The sequence below is a fragment of the Ambystoma mexicanum genome, chromosome 5p, assembly GCF_040938575.1.
Source record: "Ambystoma mexicanum isolate Mex_15411 chromosome 5p, UKY_AmexF1_1, whole genome shotgun sequence".
Taxonomy (NCBI): Eukaryota; Metazoa; Chordata; class Amphibia; order Caudata; family Ambystomatidae; genus Ambystoma; species Ambystoma mexicanum.
The window spans coordinates 233,968,473-233,984,427 of NC_090930.1; positions in this window are offsets into that span (position 1 = coordinate 233,968,473).

Here is a 15,955-nt window from a genome sequence, read left to right on the forward strand (position 1 = left end):
AATTCAACCTTTCAAAATTTTCTTTGTTACAGCATGTTTTGAACAAGAAATGTATACAAAATAAATCAATTATCTGAGATTTTTACAATAGAAACAATTATTATACAACAAGTTTAAAAGATCATAAGCGTGCTCCTAAATTTGATAAAATAATTAACAAAATATTTAACTGGGCATACACTAAAAAAAACCTAAACCATAAAATTGTCAATTAAACTTAAAAGAGGAATCACGCGGCAAAATCGCTTTTATGAACTACGTAAGTGCAATGTGAATAACAGTTCGGTTGCTCGTGAATAATATATTCCATATTTCATATGAAGAGCAATCACAAATTAATTGTAATAAATTGCAAACATAGTGTTCACGTAGACCAGTCAATGCTGGACAATCAACTACTAAGTGAGATAATGTCTCTAATTATCTGCAATTTTTACAAAAACGACAAAATTTTGCATCTTTTGGAATTAAACCACGTCTTGCCAAAATTTGATTTGTCGGATGAAGATTCAGGCGTAATCTTAACATTTCATTACGGACATGTTGTGATGGGCACTTTAAGAGATAATAGGCCATTTGTTTAAATTTCTTATGTGGAAAGAGATTTAAGTCAAAATCCACATGATTTGTGCACAGTTGTTGCGTCAACATCCAGTCATGCCAGTACATTTTTTATTTCTTCGCTTTGTCAGGGTTGCTAAGTAACAAATCAATTGAAATGTCAGCGTCAACCAACACCCTCAAAATAGCTTTAACCCATTTTTTAGGAAACACATCATTAGATGAACAGATGTACATCGCTATTGAACCCAAGATGTTCATGGTTTTAATTCCCAACAGACATTTACGGTAAAAGTTACACAACTTCCAAAGAACCAGACCAGACAAAGAAATTAAGCCCAATTCGTACCTTAACAAACACATAGGGGTACAAGTAGGTAAGCAAAAAAAACGCTTTCCAAAATTTCCCTTCAAGACGATCCCAAAAGGTTCTTAATTGCGGTAGAGAAGTATCCACTCCATAAGAGAAAATAGGGACAACTTTTTGGTTAAAGAAAGTGACCACATGAGTGGATGTGAATTTTCCATACTTATGTAGTATGATCTTAGGTTGTGATATTAGAGTCACGGTTTTTGCCTTCAATGTGTCATCGTAGATTTGGTTTTTCACAGAACCTGAGAACGGAAGCCCTAGATATTTATAATGGGTCACAATTTTTAATGGTGATTTCTGCAGATACCAATGGAAATTCGCTATTTTTGTGTTCCTCTTTCTTTGACAGATCACTATTTGCGTTTTATCCACATTGTTGGTTAAGTTGTTATTACAAACATAAAGATCTAGTTTGTTTAATAGTTCTTGCAGTCCTTTGAGAGTTTTGGAGATTAGAACAAGATCGTCGGCATAAAGAAGCCATATGATCTTTTGAGATCCTAACTTTGGTGAATCGGAGACTGCATCTTCAAAGGAAACTCCTATGTCTAACAAAAAGAGGGTAAATAGTGTTGATGCTAAAATGCACCCTTGTTTTAGACCTCTCAGTGTCTCAATGTTCGCAGATAATAAACCATCAAGAGATAATCTAACTTGCATAGTTGTATTTGTATGCAGTTTTTTGATTATGGTTAGTACTGAGGGAGGACAGCCATAATTTTGCAGTTTTCGAAATAGTAACGTTCTGTCAACCGAGTCAAATGCTAAGCGGAAATCTACAAAGGCCATATACAACGGTTGATTGACTTCAGCATATTTAGACTTTAACATATTTAGCGTAATTAAATTCACCGGGGTCCCTAAGCCAGCAACAAAGCCCGTTTGAAACGGGTCTCTTTTAAGGTCTTTAGCGGTCCACCTGTTTAATTCTTGTAATATGATGCAACTGTATAGTTTCCCAGGGGCATCTAATAAGGCATGGGTCTGTAGTTCTCGGGGAGACACCGATCACCTTTGTTGTGAATCGGGACAATTAAAGAGTGTTTCCACGAAGCAGGAATCTCTTGTGTGTTATTAATGTGTTCAAAAATTTGATACAGAATCGAAGACCATATCTCTGGATGCTGTTTAAAGATTTTATTAGACAGACCATCTGGACCCGGGGCTCTAGACTGACTTATTTTATTGATGAAATACGATATGTCAGACTTGGAAATGGTGATATGGAATGGTGCATGAGAGAACTTAGTAGAGGGTAACCCTGAGTTAGGCGGAAGAGCATAGATTTTAGAAAAGTAACTAATCCAACTCACTTCCAGAACACTTTGAATTTGAGACATTGTTTGCATAGTGGATAACGCATTAGTTAAAACTTTCCAAATTTGAGCCGTGTTCCGGTCACGGGTAATTCGTAGCATTAACTCACCATCTTGTTGGAGTAGTTTACTACGATGGTGTCGCCGCCAGTTTCTATATGAGGTTTTAACTTTAGTTAATGCTTTAAATCTAGCACTCAAAGGAAGCTTGATAGCCTCTCTTTTTGGTATCGGAATTCCGTTTTCCTATTTTTAACTTCCATATCAAACATGTGTGTACCCCTGGGGGTCTGAGTATTGCGAACCCTATTATCTACAAAATGTTGCATAAGGTCGTAATAGGGAATATCAGTAGATGGTACATTTCCTTGCGAGGGATAAAAGGCAGCTTGCAAGGAATTGTCAAAATTATTTAAATTAGTTTCATTCCAGTGTATGCGGTTTAACTGGTTGGAGACAGTCATTTTGCCTAATGCCGCCATAGTGCTACACTTGGTAAGGGCCACATTAACTAACCATTTAATAGTCAGCAATCGATGGTCACTATTTGGATTTGATTCTATATTGAATGTTTGGATTTTCGGAAATAGCTTATCGTCCACATAAATGTAATCAATTGTGGCTTTTAAGGCGCCCTGTTGCCACTTGTGTTCAAAGTCACTATTATCAAATCTGCTTCCGTTCAACATGGAAAAGCCTCTGGTTGACATGAGTTGTTCCCACAATCTACGTCTCAAATCTTCCAACACATCTTTTTCAGGGAGACAATGAAGATTAAGGTCACCAGCAACAATTGTATACTGAATTTTCAGGACAAGTACAATAAAATCCAGCATGGTAGAGAACTCAACCAAAAACCTCTGATTATCAATGCCTTTGTGATTCCAGTATAAGTTCACTATAGCGTACAAGGTTGTCTCAATTGACATAACAGTTAATTTAGCAAAGGAATTTGGAGCATAAGTAAATATTATGCTAGTATTGGAACTTAATTTGGAGCCTGTTAAGAGACCAGACATCGGTCGACCTGTATCACCCTTCAGTGCTGGCAAAAAGTGTAAAGTGTGATTATCCCAAGAGGGTGCAGTCGTAAGCCATGTTTCTTGTAGTAAAATCACATTGTGGTTATTCAAGGTGTCTTGTGTGTTGTTAAGCAAATGACGGAAACCTTGAGTATTCCAAGAAGCAAGTGTTACAAGACGTTCCTTTTTAACCTTGTACGGAAGTTAACTTCTGGAATCGCAATTACAGCAGCATTTGGAGGCCACATCAACCACTGAGTTAGCTTCTAAGGGTCCTGTAGTTTTATTAAGCTCTTTTGAAGTGGATTCAATCCATGCTTCTGCTTTAAAGGAACCATCGGGTGAATTTGTAGGGCCCAGTAAGAGTATAAACCGTAGTGCTAGGAGTTGATCTTTAGCTTCCCATATAAGATTCCTAACAACTCGAGACGTCAGCCACAAACACGCCGTACTCACTAGATTGTCATTAAAGAACTCCACCTGAGCTATGTCTGCAGATCCAATGTCCTGCAATAGTGGGATATCAGAGAACACCTCTAAGATACTATGGCGATTTAGCACATATTGCGGATACGGCGCTGGGTGACATCCCAGCACTAGGGCAATATTATGCTTCTTTCCCACTTTTGTTTTCAATATTGACTTTACAGTAATGATTTTTAGGGGAAATTGGAGCCACAGAAAGAGTTGGGTTATTTGACAATGGGCGTAAAGATTTTAACAATGTAGCTATTTCTGCATTGTGGCTAGACGAGGAGGGAGGAGAGACTGCCATTTTCTTGAGTTTATCACCCTTGAATGAGACCGAGGGCTTTGACACAGATAGCTGATTTGATGGAATATCAGACATGAGTGGTTCAATTGATGGAGCTTTAAGTAACGGTAAAGAGACAAATTCACTCATGTATGAATCAACTTCCTTTCTGATTTCTATTCTACGTCTCGCCAGCGTCTCTTGATCGTGTTCAGAGGGTGTGCTGGATTTGAAGGATAGCACTTGTTTTGGTTTTGGGCCCTTAGAGGTCATAGCATCAGTTCACTTCAGTAAAATTCGCTTTACACTGGTACCAACCGTCTGCATGGAATGCTGATCTTCCAAACTAGCTTTCTGTATTTCATGATTTTGAACTGCTTGGACTAAGTTGTCCAGTGGTGCATAAGGAACTGCAGATACAGGATTTTTGTTAGAAAAGCCAAGCTTGGCTTTACGCATTTGACTCAATTGCATGTACCTTTTAGTAATTGCACAGGAGGTTGACTGACTGTGCTTATTAGGAAGAGTAAGCATGCTAAAGAATTTCTTCGAGCTTGCCGGAGCACTTACTTCAATTTTCTTAACATTTTTAGATTTTTTACTGACATCATGAGCCTTTTTTTGACTTGTTGTTTAGTTTGCCCAGTGGAGGGAGATTTTGTTTCTAACCGAGGTGGGTTTTTACAAAATATTGTGTATAGCTCTTGAGAGGGAACATTATTCGACGCACCAGTTATCGTCGTCAGGAGCGACTTCTCGGATGATTTGACCAATGTAGGGGAGGGAGCACAAAACACTTGAGTTGTCAACGGTGATAGGTGACATTTGGCTACCTGAGTGTGAATGCGAATTCGAATTATTCACCAGAATCTGCGGCACATTTGTAGGAGGAGGTGCCATGACTAAGGTCGTAGTGGCGACAGGAGCAAGTTTGATCGGTGATGAACTCTTGTCAACTTGTACCTTTGACGGCCAAATCGGTTCATTTGTAGTGGGTCACTGGAGGCCCCAGCGTATCTCTTGCTTAGCCTGCCAGCCTAGAACAGATAATAACTGAGCGCTTTGTACATCCAATTTAGTATTCAGTGTATTAAATTGTGTGGAGATTGTTTGCATAGTCAAATTCATAGCTCCTAAAGTTAATTCAACCACTTTTAACACGTTTTGTGGTAACTGAGGCTTATCGACTGGAGAGCATTTACGAGGTGTAGGAATTAGAAAGGAAGAAGTTATGTTTGATTGAGTAAAACCTCCATTTGAAAACAACTTAGGCGAAAAAGATATATTACCAAGTGTTTCTTGTAACGTGAAATCAGAGCCGGGGGAAGGCAAATCAATCACAGCTACATCCCCAGGGATTTTAACTGAAGATGAGCTGTGTTTGGTTGCAGAAATTTGAGCCATTGAGTCCCTTTTGAGAACTGTACTATCAGATAAGGAGACATGCAAGGTCGTGCAACACACCGCCTGGTTATTACTGGCTATATTTGGGGATGACTGGGTGTTGTCTTTAGGATTTTCCAAAGTTGGTGTATGAATCACACAATCAGGATAACAAAAAGCGTATATCCTGAGTGCTTGAAGTTTGTTTCTTTGAGTTTACAGAATGAGGGGTAACGAGGGGTGGATACACAAGGAACTGCCCTAGCTTGTATACCACTTAGATTCAAATTTGCACTTCCCAAAAGGGGCATTCCAGTGCATAGGGTGTACAAATTTCGCTTCATTGTGCCTCAAAAAGATCGAAAGCGCGTGTCCAGAAATTCTAAGGTACTGGATTTTATAAGGCAACAACAGCAGCGAATAAGAAGAAGCTTGGGACTCCCTACCTGTGAATGAGCAAGAGGGCAAGCGTAAACAGCGAATGTCCCAGTAACTCGCTTTGCTCGTGACGCCGCGGCGAAGCGGCAAAGCGGGACTTCTCGGGACTTCGCCGGTGCACGCGCGCGGTGCGCGCGAAAGTCCTCTTATGTAGACACGCCCAAACAGATAGGAACACAAAGCCTGAATGCAAGAGAACACACGATCAGTATGTATATAATACGTATAATACGTATTAATAAGTAAGTAGATGAAGAGTATCCCATGTGCTTCACCTTGTGGGTTTCAGAGTCCTTAACAATAGATGAAACAAAGAAAGCACGTCTTCACTGGAAAGTCAATAGCCGAGAGCAGCGGGCAAAGCGGGACTTCTCGGGACTTTGCCGGTGCGCGCACGGTGTGCGCAAAAGTCCTCTTATGTAGACACGCCCACACAGATAGGAACACAAAGCCTTGTGGGTTTTAGAGTCCTTAACAATAGATGAAACGAAGAAAGCACGTCTTCACTGGAAAGTCAATAGCCGAGAGCAGCGGGCAAAGGGGGACTTCTCGGGACTTCGCCGGTGCACCTATACATATATGCCAACCCTCCCGATTTAGGCCAGAGACTCCCAATTTTTCATTGAAAAATCACACTATTTTTTACTGTCTCCCGCATAACCTATACATACATGCCAACCCTCCCGATTTTTCATTGAAAACTCACACTATTTTTTTACTATCTCCCACCTTAAATGAATGCTAGTCCCAATGCAATCCTATGGGATATTGTATTCACAGTACATACATATACAAATGTTGCTGTTTTGTACTGCCTCCCTCGTGAAATAATAATCCCAATTCATTCTAATGGGGAAATTCAGCTCTCCCGATTGCTCAGAGAGAATCTCCTTCCCAGCTGCTACAAAATGTTGGCATGTATGTACAACTCTTATGGATGCATAAAATAGCCTCACTAAAATTGCATTGTGAAACCTAGGCCTTTTCTCCCTCTATAGGATTCTCAAAGCTAGGTGGCTTTCCACTGGTTTAAATTTGCCTGTATCTGCCACACCAAAATTTGCATTGTTTATATTGCTGTATCTGCCCCACTAAAATTGCATTGTGAAACCTCGGCCTTTTCTCCCTCTTTAGGATTCTCAAATTTAGGTATCTCTTCTCTACTGTCTTAGAATGTCCTGTGTTTTTCTATGTTTGCATCCTGTGTGCCGTCATCTTGTCCCATAGCTCTACTCACTTGCCTCTCGCTTTCTTGTCTGTCTACCCCTGGTACCTCCTCTCCTACCTACTCTATGGTGCTCTCTATCTCCCCTATCTTTTTTAACTGCTTCTCTATTGACTATCCTGCTCTCCTCACTAAGTCTGGTAGGAAGAAGTTTAAAAAGGACATCCTGGTCTCCAACCCAGGCCTCTCTATCGCCAACACCAACTTCAGTACAACCTCCAAGGAAACTCTCACAGACATCCTCTTTGTCATTCCTTCACCATATCTATGGACCCCTCATATGGTCTCTGTATTAATGGTGGCACCCGTTGGGACGCCTTCTTGGCCTCCTTCCTATCCTCTAAGGTCATCATTAATGTCTACTCCAATGGGACCATCTTGGTACAAGGCCCTCAGGCCAATCTTCATCTCTTTGATAGATGCTTTCCGCACCTCATCAACTTCCTTTCTTCTCCTGCTATCCCCTCTCCCCTTTCCCTGGCTACCTTGCCTTCCCCCTCCCTCTCTGCCCCCTCTCGGGTGCTTTCTACACTTCCGCAGGGTGTACCTCTGATCTGTACCCCTCCCCGGAAGTCCTTCAAGGAGGGCAACCTTCTCCACATTGCCACTCTTAACTCCTGCTCCGCTGTCAAACACTCCTCTGATATCTGCCGCCTTCTTGAAGAACTTGATCTCGATGTCCTCGGACTCACTGAGACATGGTTCACAGCCAGCTCTGTCACTAGCTTTGACTCGCTCCTTCCCGATGGCTACAAGATCCTCTCTGTGCCCAGGCCCAACCGCTCTGGTGGGGGCATAGCCCTTATCTTCCCTGAGTGGATTCCTGCCTCTGTCACTCCTATGCAGGCTTACTCCTCTTTTTAATGCCTCGTCTGCAGGCTCTCTATCTCCCCTAGCCATTCCCTTACTGCGGCTACTATCTATCGGCCACCTGGTCAGATTCTTTCCTTCCTCTCTGAGTGGGCTGACCTATCCTCCTATCTCCTGGCCTCAACCACTCAACTCCTCCTTCTTGGACACTTCAACATCCACCTGGATGCCTCCTGTCCCCCCTCCGGACTCTTTCGCGACCTCTGCGACTCTCTCTCACTCACTATTCTCCCCTCTGGCCCAACTCATTCTGCAGGGCACACTCTCGATGCTCTGATCTCTTCAGACCTTCCCCTCTCTGTCCCTCTCTTCACTCCTCTCTCCTGGAGAGACCACTTTCTCCTATCCTCCCACCTCACCCTCCACACCCCGCAGGCCAAGCCACCTCCGTCACTGCCACCCACCTTCTCGGTCATCCGACCCATGAAGTGCGTGTCAGTTGAGGCTTTCGCCGCCACCTTCTCACCCTCTCCTCCCCCCCTGGCTGTCTCTCACCCTGACACAGCCCTCTCCACGCTCCACTCTTCTATCTTCAATACTCTTGATATCCTTGCCCCTGTCATGAGGATCCGCCTGAAACCCAAAGTCAAGTGTAACTCCTGGTATGACTTAAACGCAAGTGTAGGGTGGCTGAGCAGAAATGGCATGTTTCAAGCTCATCCTCTGACAAACTGGCCTGCCGCCTGCTGCAAAGGCAATACCAGCTCTCCGTCCTCACCAAGAAGAGAGCTCATATCCAAGCCCGCGTCTCTGCAGCATCTAATAACTCAGCTGAACTCTTTAAAATCTGCAAGGAACTGGCCAATCCTGCCGCAGTCTCTAACTCCCCTGTCCCTTCCCAGGCCCTCTGCACGGCACTGACTTCTCACTTCACTTCTAAAACTCAGGACATCCTGTCCTCACTCTCCTCCTCTCACCCACCTCCCGCTATTCCCTGTTTTCACTCCTTCGCCACTGGAGTCTTCCCTTCCCCCCTGAAGCACCCCCTTGTGCACCCTCTTCTTAAGAAACCCTCTTCCGACCCCTCCTGCCTGGCTAACTATCGCCCAATCTCCATCACTCCATTCCTGGGCAAGCTCCTGGAGAAACTGGCCATCTCCCAGCTCAATCGCCACACTGAATCTGATGGCTGTCTTCATGACCATCAGTCTGGCTTCAAAGCTGCCAGAAGGACAGAAACTGCTCTCCTGAACATCCTTGAAGACCTGCTCACCAACCTTGACTCTAACACCCCGTCCGTTCTCATCCTGCTTGATCTATCTTCTGCCTCTGACACTGTCAACCATGCCATCCTGCTCAACTGTCTGGGCATCACTGGTCAGGCTCTTGCCTGGCTGACTTCTTTCCTCTCCGACCGACCCTCCCAGGTCCAACTTGGGTCCTTCCTCTCTGACATCTTTTTCTCTATCTGTGGTGTCACCCAGGGATCCAACCTCTCGCCCTGGCTGTTCAACCAATATCTGGCATTCCTTGCCCACCACATCGCCGCTCTCTGTCCCAACTTTCAGTGCTATGCGGATGATACCCAGCTCATTTTCAGGCTACTCTCAGCCTCCTCCTCCTCTCCTTCCCTCATCTCTGTCTGTCTGCCATCCAGGAATGGTGTGCCGCCAACGACCTCTGCCTTAATGCCAGTAAGACTGAGATTCTACTCATCAGCACACCCACTCCTTCCTTCCCTGCAGCTCTATGGCCGGCCTCTCTTGGCCCTTCCCCCAATCCCACCTGCAAGGCTAAAAACCTCTGGGGCATCTTCGACTCTGCACTCTCCTTCTCCCCTCACATCTCTGACGTCTCTAAGAAGTTACACTACCAGCTGCACCTTCTTAGAGGTATTCTTCCTTTCTTCTCCTTCCCCCAGAGGCTCACTGTCTCCAGAGCCCTGGTCCTCTCTAAGCTGGACTGCCTCTATCTAAATCTGCCTGCCTCCACTCTCCGCCCTCTGCAAATTATCCAGAATAGGACTGCGAGACTTGTGCTTGGCCTCAAGCCCAGGGACCGTATCTCTCTAGGACTGAAATCTGTGCACTGGCTCCCAGTGACTGCGAGGATTAAGTTCAAAACCCTCTGCATTGTACACAAGGCCTTCTGGGGTCTGGGACTGCAATAACTTCAACTCTCTCTTCCTAAATATCTTCCTTCTTGTGCTCTTCGCTCATCTGCCTCCAACTCCCTCATGGTCAGTCGCTTCTCCGAGCAACGAGTTGGTGGCAGATCACTCTCTTTGGCAGGGGCCTCTCTCTCGAATAGCCTTCCTGCCTCCCTGAAACTCAAGGAGAACCATCTCCGGTTCCGGAAGCACCTCAAAACCTTCCTCTTTGCTTCTGCTTTCTCTCCTCCACTCCCTGCGGAATTCCTGTCTGAATTTGCACTGGTTACCTTGCCACCCTTTTTCTGATCTCTGGCCCAGGCCCCGTTAATCGCCCACCTGCACTACCTCCCTGGCAACCCCTGCACTTGGGTACTGTTTTTCTGTATCCCTACAGTCCCCCTACCAGCACTTTTGTCTGCACTTCCTTGCACTTGCCACTAGCTGGCTGTTTTATTTGTTTTATTTATTGTATTTATTCCACTTTCCCATGTACTGCACTTTCCCCTCTCCCTTCCTCCCGGCACTTTCCTCTCCCCTCTTCCCATGCACTTGCGCGATCTGAATGACACCTGGCCCAGTAAGATCGTTGTTTGTCCTCCCTTGTTCACCCCCCCTTGCCTCGTCGCGCCTTGAAACACTTGTGTATAGGCGCGTTATAAATGCCATTTCTCATCATATCATATCATATCATATCAACAGAGTAATGCCACTAAACCTGCATAACCTATAAAATGAACTTATTGAAATCTTTCCCATCTACTATAATCAACTGTCACTTCCAAACCTGTCTGCTATCTACAACACACCTTTAAAAAAACAAGTGAATTTCATACACTTAAAATTGTACTCATTTGCAAAGCCTGTTGAACTAACATATTGTAAATAAAATATAAAGGCTGAACATAGTCAAATGGAATGCATGCATAGACTATGTTCACATATCAAACAAGAATACTACTACAAAAACATAATAATCAATGTCTACATTAACATCAGTGCTATAAACACACCAAATTACGTACTTCTTTCTTTTACAATTGCCGTGAAGATCACTCTCCTGAAAATCAGCAGCATCTGAACAACAAACAACATATACGAAGAACCCTGCTCATTCCACAAAAAAAGAGTAAGTACAATACTACCTTAATATTCTTAATGTTCCTCAAACACACTGTGTGGTACATTCATGTAATTAGCGCACCAAAAAAATCAGAGATTTCTGAACCATTGTGCCCACAAATCCCCATTTATTAAACAGGGATTAGCAGGCATAATGGCACACAAATCCCAGTTTTCTTGGAACACAAATAACATACTCAACCCCTAGAATGTTAGTATTACAAAACAAAGAACTGTTTTAATTTTAACCCATTAGGATTACTATTAATGCTTCTCCTCACCACTAGCTCACTTTCTACTCTCATCTGAACCGCAGTTTAGTAACACACAAATAGAAGAATAGAGTTCCAAAATAATTGCAGCTGCCCAATGCACAATCACACGCCACCACATACATCTTTCGCATCATACTCAGACACTCATGCACACAGCACACATACATTGCAGAACGGCTCAACCCATACCTTCTTTTCTTTTTTCAAAAGACCCCAAAGAATGCCTACCAAAAAGCAAGTCCGTAGAAAGCAATGCAGAAGTAGAGCAAATCAAAATAAAAGTGTCCAAAATAAGCATCCATCTCTACCAGAGTTTGTACAAAAAGTTCAAACAAAACAGATAATGCAGTCATTTAGCGAACAAAACAAGCTTCCAGTACAGAAACTTTGCCTCCTCTATCAAAATGTAAAACGAAACAGAAAATGAGTAAAAAGAATTTGGTTAACACTACTGCTAAATCTGCTCCTATAAATCTTGATATACTAGGAAGTAACCATACCAAAGAAAGTATTTTAGCAAAAATGTCCGGCACAGAGTCCTTCAGAATCTTATAAACACAGGAGACAAATCATCCACAACCCTTCAAACCTACCGTAGAAAATTAATCTTAGAAGCTTTGATAGAATCCTTCTCAAAAGAAAGTTATTCATTTTAGTGTTAAACAGAATGAAAGCACTAATAAACTAACTACTAAATTACAAGAAAACCTCTCAATAAACGGAATGTCAACAAAAATAACTTCTTAAATATCTGTGGAGGTGAATGGAGTCACACCACGAGCACAGAACCATATTTTAATGAAGAAGCATACAAACAAAACCAAACAAACAAAATTGCCATACGTAGCATTGGACGAGGTTATAAGAAAATGAATAATACCATAATGGAACAAGAAATACTGCCCACAAAAAATATCCTCAGAAAACTCAGAATTACCTCTCCATTCGACTGAACCAGAACGTCCAGTATACAAATGGCCATGCACGTCAATGTTTAACATTCCCAAAAAATCTTTCAAATCTTTACGCCAGTTCCTTAATCAGTATGTGAAAGGCAAAGACAAAATCAAAATGAAAGTGCTGCAAAATATGGATACATGTCCAGTGCGCAAATACACAGGACTACAAGGACATTCATTAGCCTGCATTTCAGGACCTATTTGCAAAAGCACCTTCCATCATATCAAAATGATATCAACACATCATTTAACTATAAGAAATCTAGTCTATAAACTGTACTATGCTAAAAGTCCTGCTTTAGCGCTAACCAATTTAAATAACACTCTTCTACATGGTACACCCAAAGACCTACTCAAAGAAATAGACCATATCTAGAGAAAATATTTTGGAAGTGAAAGCCATTTACAAAATGCAATAGCTTTACAACAGACTAGCAACAATTGTGAACATGGCAACCTTCTACTACACACATACAAAAAAGAAATACTAAAATGTAAAAGTACATCTGCTGAAGTACCAAACCATGTGTGGGTGTGTTGCCGCAGAACTTTTTATAAAAGTAACACAAAAACTGTAGACGTAACATACAAAATAGAAGACAATGAAGATTCCAAATGGTTTGAATTAGCTCTTTACCTTATAGCAGAAAACAAATATGAAATAACTGACCTCTTAATACTTTGCAGTTACTGCACTACAAAACTTGACAACAACCAAACTCCTTCACGTGCTATCACAAATAACTTGAAATTATTCCCACCACCAAAACTCCTGCAACAACTCAGTTTATATGAGAGCATTATAATTCAAACAGTGCACCCATTTCAAACAATAATACACCTTCAACCAAAACAGCAAAATGACCTCCCTCTGAATTGGTGAAAGGCATTTGTGGCAAAGTAGTTTATTTACCATTAAATCTGAAAGAAAATGAGCACACTCTGAGATTGCAATGTCCAATAGAGCAATCGTTAATGGTCTTAGTAAATGGTGTACCAACAAAAGACAACAAAATTTGGCAACAACTCGTAGACTTACATAAAGTTACACAAGCCTTGCAATATCTAAAAGACAATAATTAATACTACAAAGAAATAAATATTGAAGAACACTTAAGGGAAACAAACGAAATAATTCAAGAGTCACCAGAATCTGGTCAATTTGAACATCTAGATCCTGCTACAGTATCCAATATTTTAGACAATTATACAATTCATCCATTACACTCTAATGACACCATAGATGATGCACTAGAAACATACCAAATGTAACAAACCAAAGGATCACCAATCAGCTTATGGGAAAAAAGTATAGAAGCACATGCTTTTCCTCTACTCTTTCCTGAGGAAGGTACGATGATAGACCCACAAAGATAACATCATCAGAATACCGCTCATTACGAATGTATTCTGAAGATCCCAGATTTAGACAAAATATGGAATACATATTCTACCTACTCTTTGAAAGTAAACTAGCAACTCTTTGTTACAGAGTTGCTCACATATTGAAATCAGGAACCCACTTTCAAGATATGTCAGCTATGCAATTAATGCAAGAAAAAAATGAAGTTTTACAATCAAGCATTACAAATCAGTTAGCAAACATGCATGGTACGAAAGAGTACTGGTTCCGACGTCACGGAGATGTACGTTGTATGATAAGAAACCTTGGGCCACCCACTTGATTTGTTATATTAATTTGTGAAGAATATGCATGGAAAGATTTACATGAGTTCCTACGCATTGCAAACAGCAACAAAAACAACATAGATATATTAACACCTGGAGAACTTTGCTCTCTAGATCCAGTTAATGTCTCAAGATATTTCCATCATCGTTTCATTGCAATGCTACACTTTATTTGCAACACTTCTTTTGGAGAAACGAATATCAAGCGAGAGGAGCACCACATATCCACATGCTTTTATGGATTAAATATGCTCCTAAAATTGCCACTGTTATATAGGTTATCGAAAAATATGTCACTTGTGAAATTCCATCGGAAATAACAAATAGTGATCTTCATGCATAAATTGTACAATTTCAAAGACACAAATGTGGCAAATATTGTAGTCGCAAATACAAAAACAAAGGGAAATACTACACCAAATGCTGCTTTGGTTTCCCTAGACCAGTTACAGAAACAGGTGAAGTGAACAACTTCATGTCTTCAGTTAGTCATAGTGTTAAATGTAAATCACCTAAGAACACATATTATATAAAAAGAAAGAAGAATCAAAATGTATCAATGATTACAATGCAATCAGTGCCCTCTTATGGAATGCAAACATAGATGTGCAGTACATTGCAGACAATTCCACTGCAGTTGCACTATATGTTACAGCCTACTTAAGAAAAGCAGAAAAAACAGAGCTTCAAGTCTTCTAGAATGACCTATCATCGGACAAAACACTATCTCAGAAATTGTACAGTTTAGGCATAACAGTGCCCTCTCATAGAGAATGTGGCTCCTATGAAGCTGCAGATAGTTTAACCAGTAATGCTTTGTTTGGAAAATCTGAAAATATAGTATGGCTTGTTCCTGCTAAATCTAGAAAAAGAGTTCTCATATCATACGACGACATAGAAACAATAGCCAAAAATGATCCCAACAGCAAAGACATTTTGAAAAACAATTTACTTGAGAAATACTACCTGAACAGGAGTAAGAGTTTGGAAACAATGTGTCTATACCACATAGCCCAAAACTTCACATACAAACATAATATAAAACCCGATGAAAAAAAAATAGAGATATAGAGTGCCAGATTGTGAAGGCAGCTTAGTGAAACGTACCAAACGAAGCTTAATTAATCATATCAAATTGTCATTAAAAACTCCTCAACATAAAGAACTATATTACATGTCCCTGCTACAACTTTTTAAACCATGGAGAAAAGAAGAAGAGATAGTAGAAAACTATGACTCCTATGTAGACGCTTTCAAAGCAAATGAAAGCACTATCACCGATATAAAAGTTACATAGTACAAAACAATGTTGCACAATGAACAGCAACACAAAGAAGAACTCCAGGCCAACTAGATAAGGACACTCCCGACAGTAGTCAACCTTCTGTAACAGGAAGTCAAGAACCACTGGGACAGCCACTAATAGCAAATGAGGCAGAATTAGCTAAGACAGAAGTAGAGAACATCATGTGTCCCTATGAAGAAGATACAGAAGATTTAACTGTACTACAATCAAAACTGAACAAAGAGCAGCATACCATTTTTCAATAAATAACAAAAGAAATTGCACATGGTGTACAACATGAAAATAAAGAATGTACCTGCCAAAATTACAAACCTATACTGCTATACATCAGTGGTGAAGCTGGTTCATGCAAAACATTCTTAATCAAAATCATCAGCAAGTTCCTTCAACAATGGACAAAGAACAAACTGTCAGCTGTTGTAACTGCTGCCACAGGTTTAGCTGCCTACAACATAGGCAGTGTCACTTTACACTGATTACTACTCCTTCCAGTAGAACACCAAAACAAATTAGAATATTAGAAACTTTCTACAGAAGCTGCAATGGAACTACGCAGTGTTAAAACAAATGAGA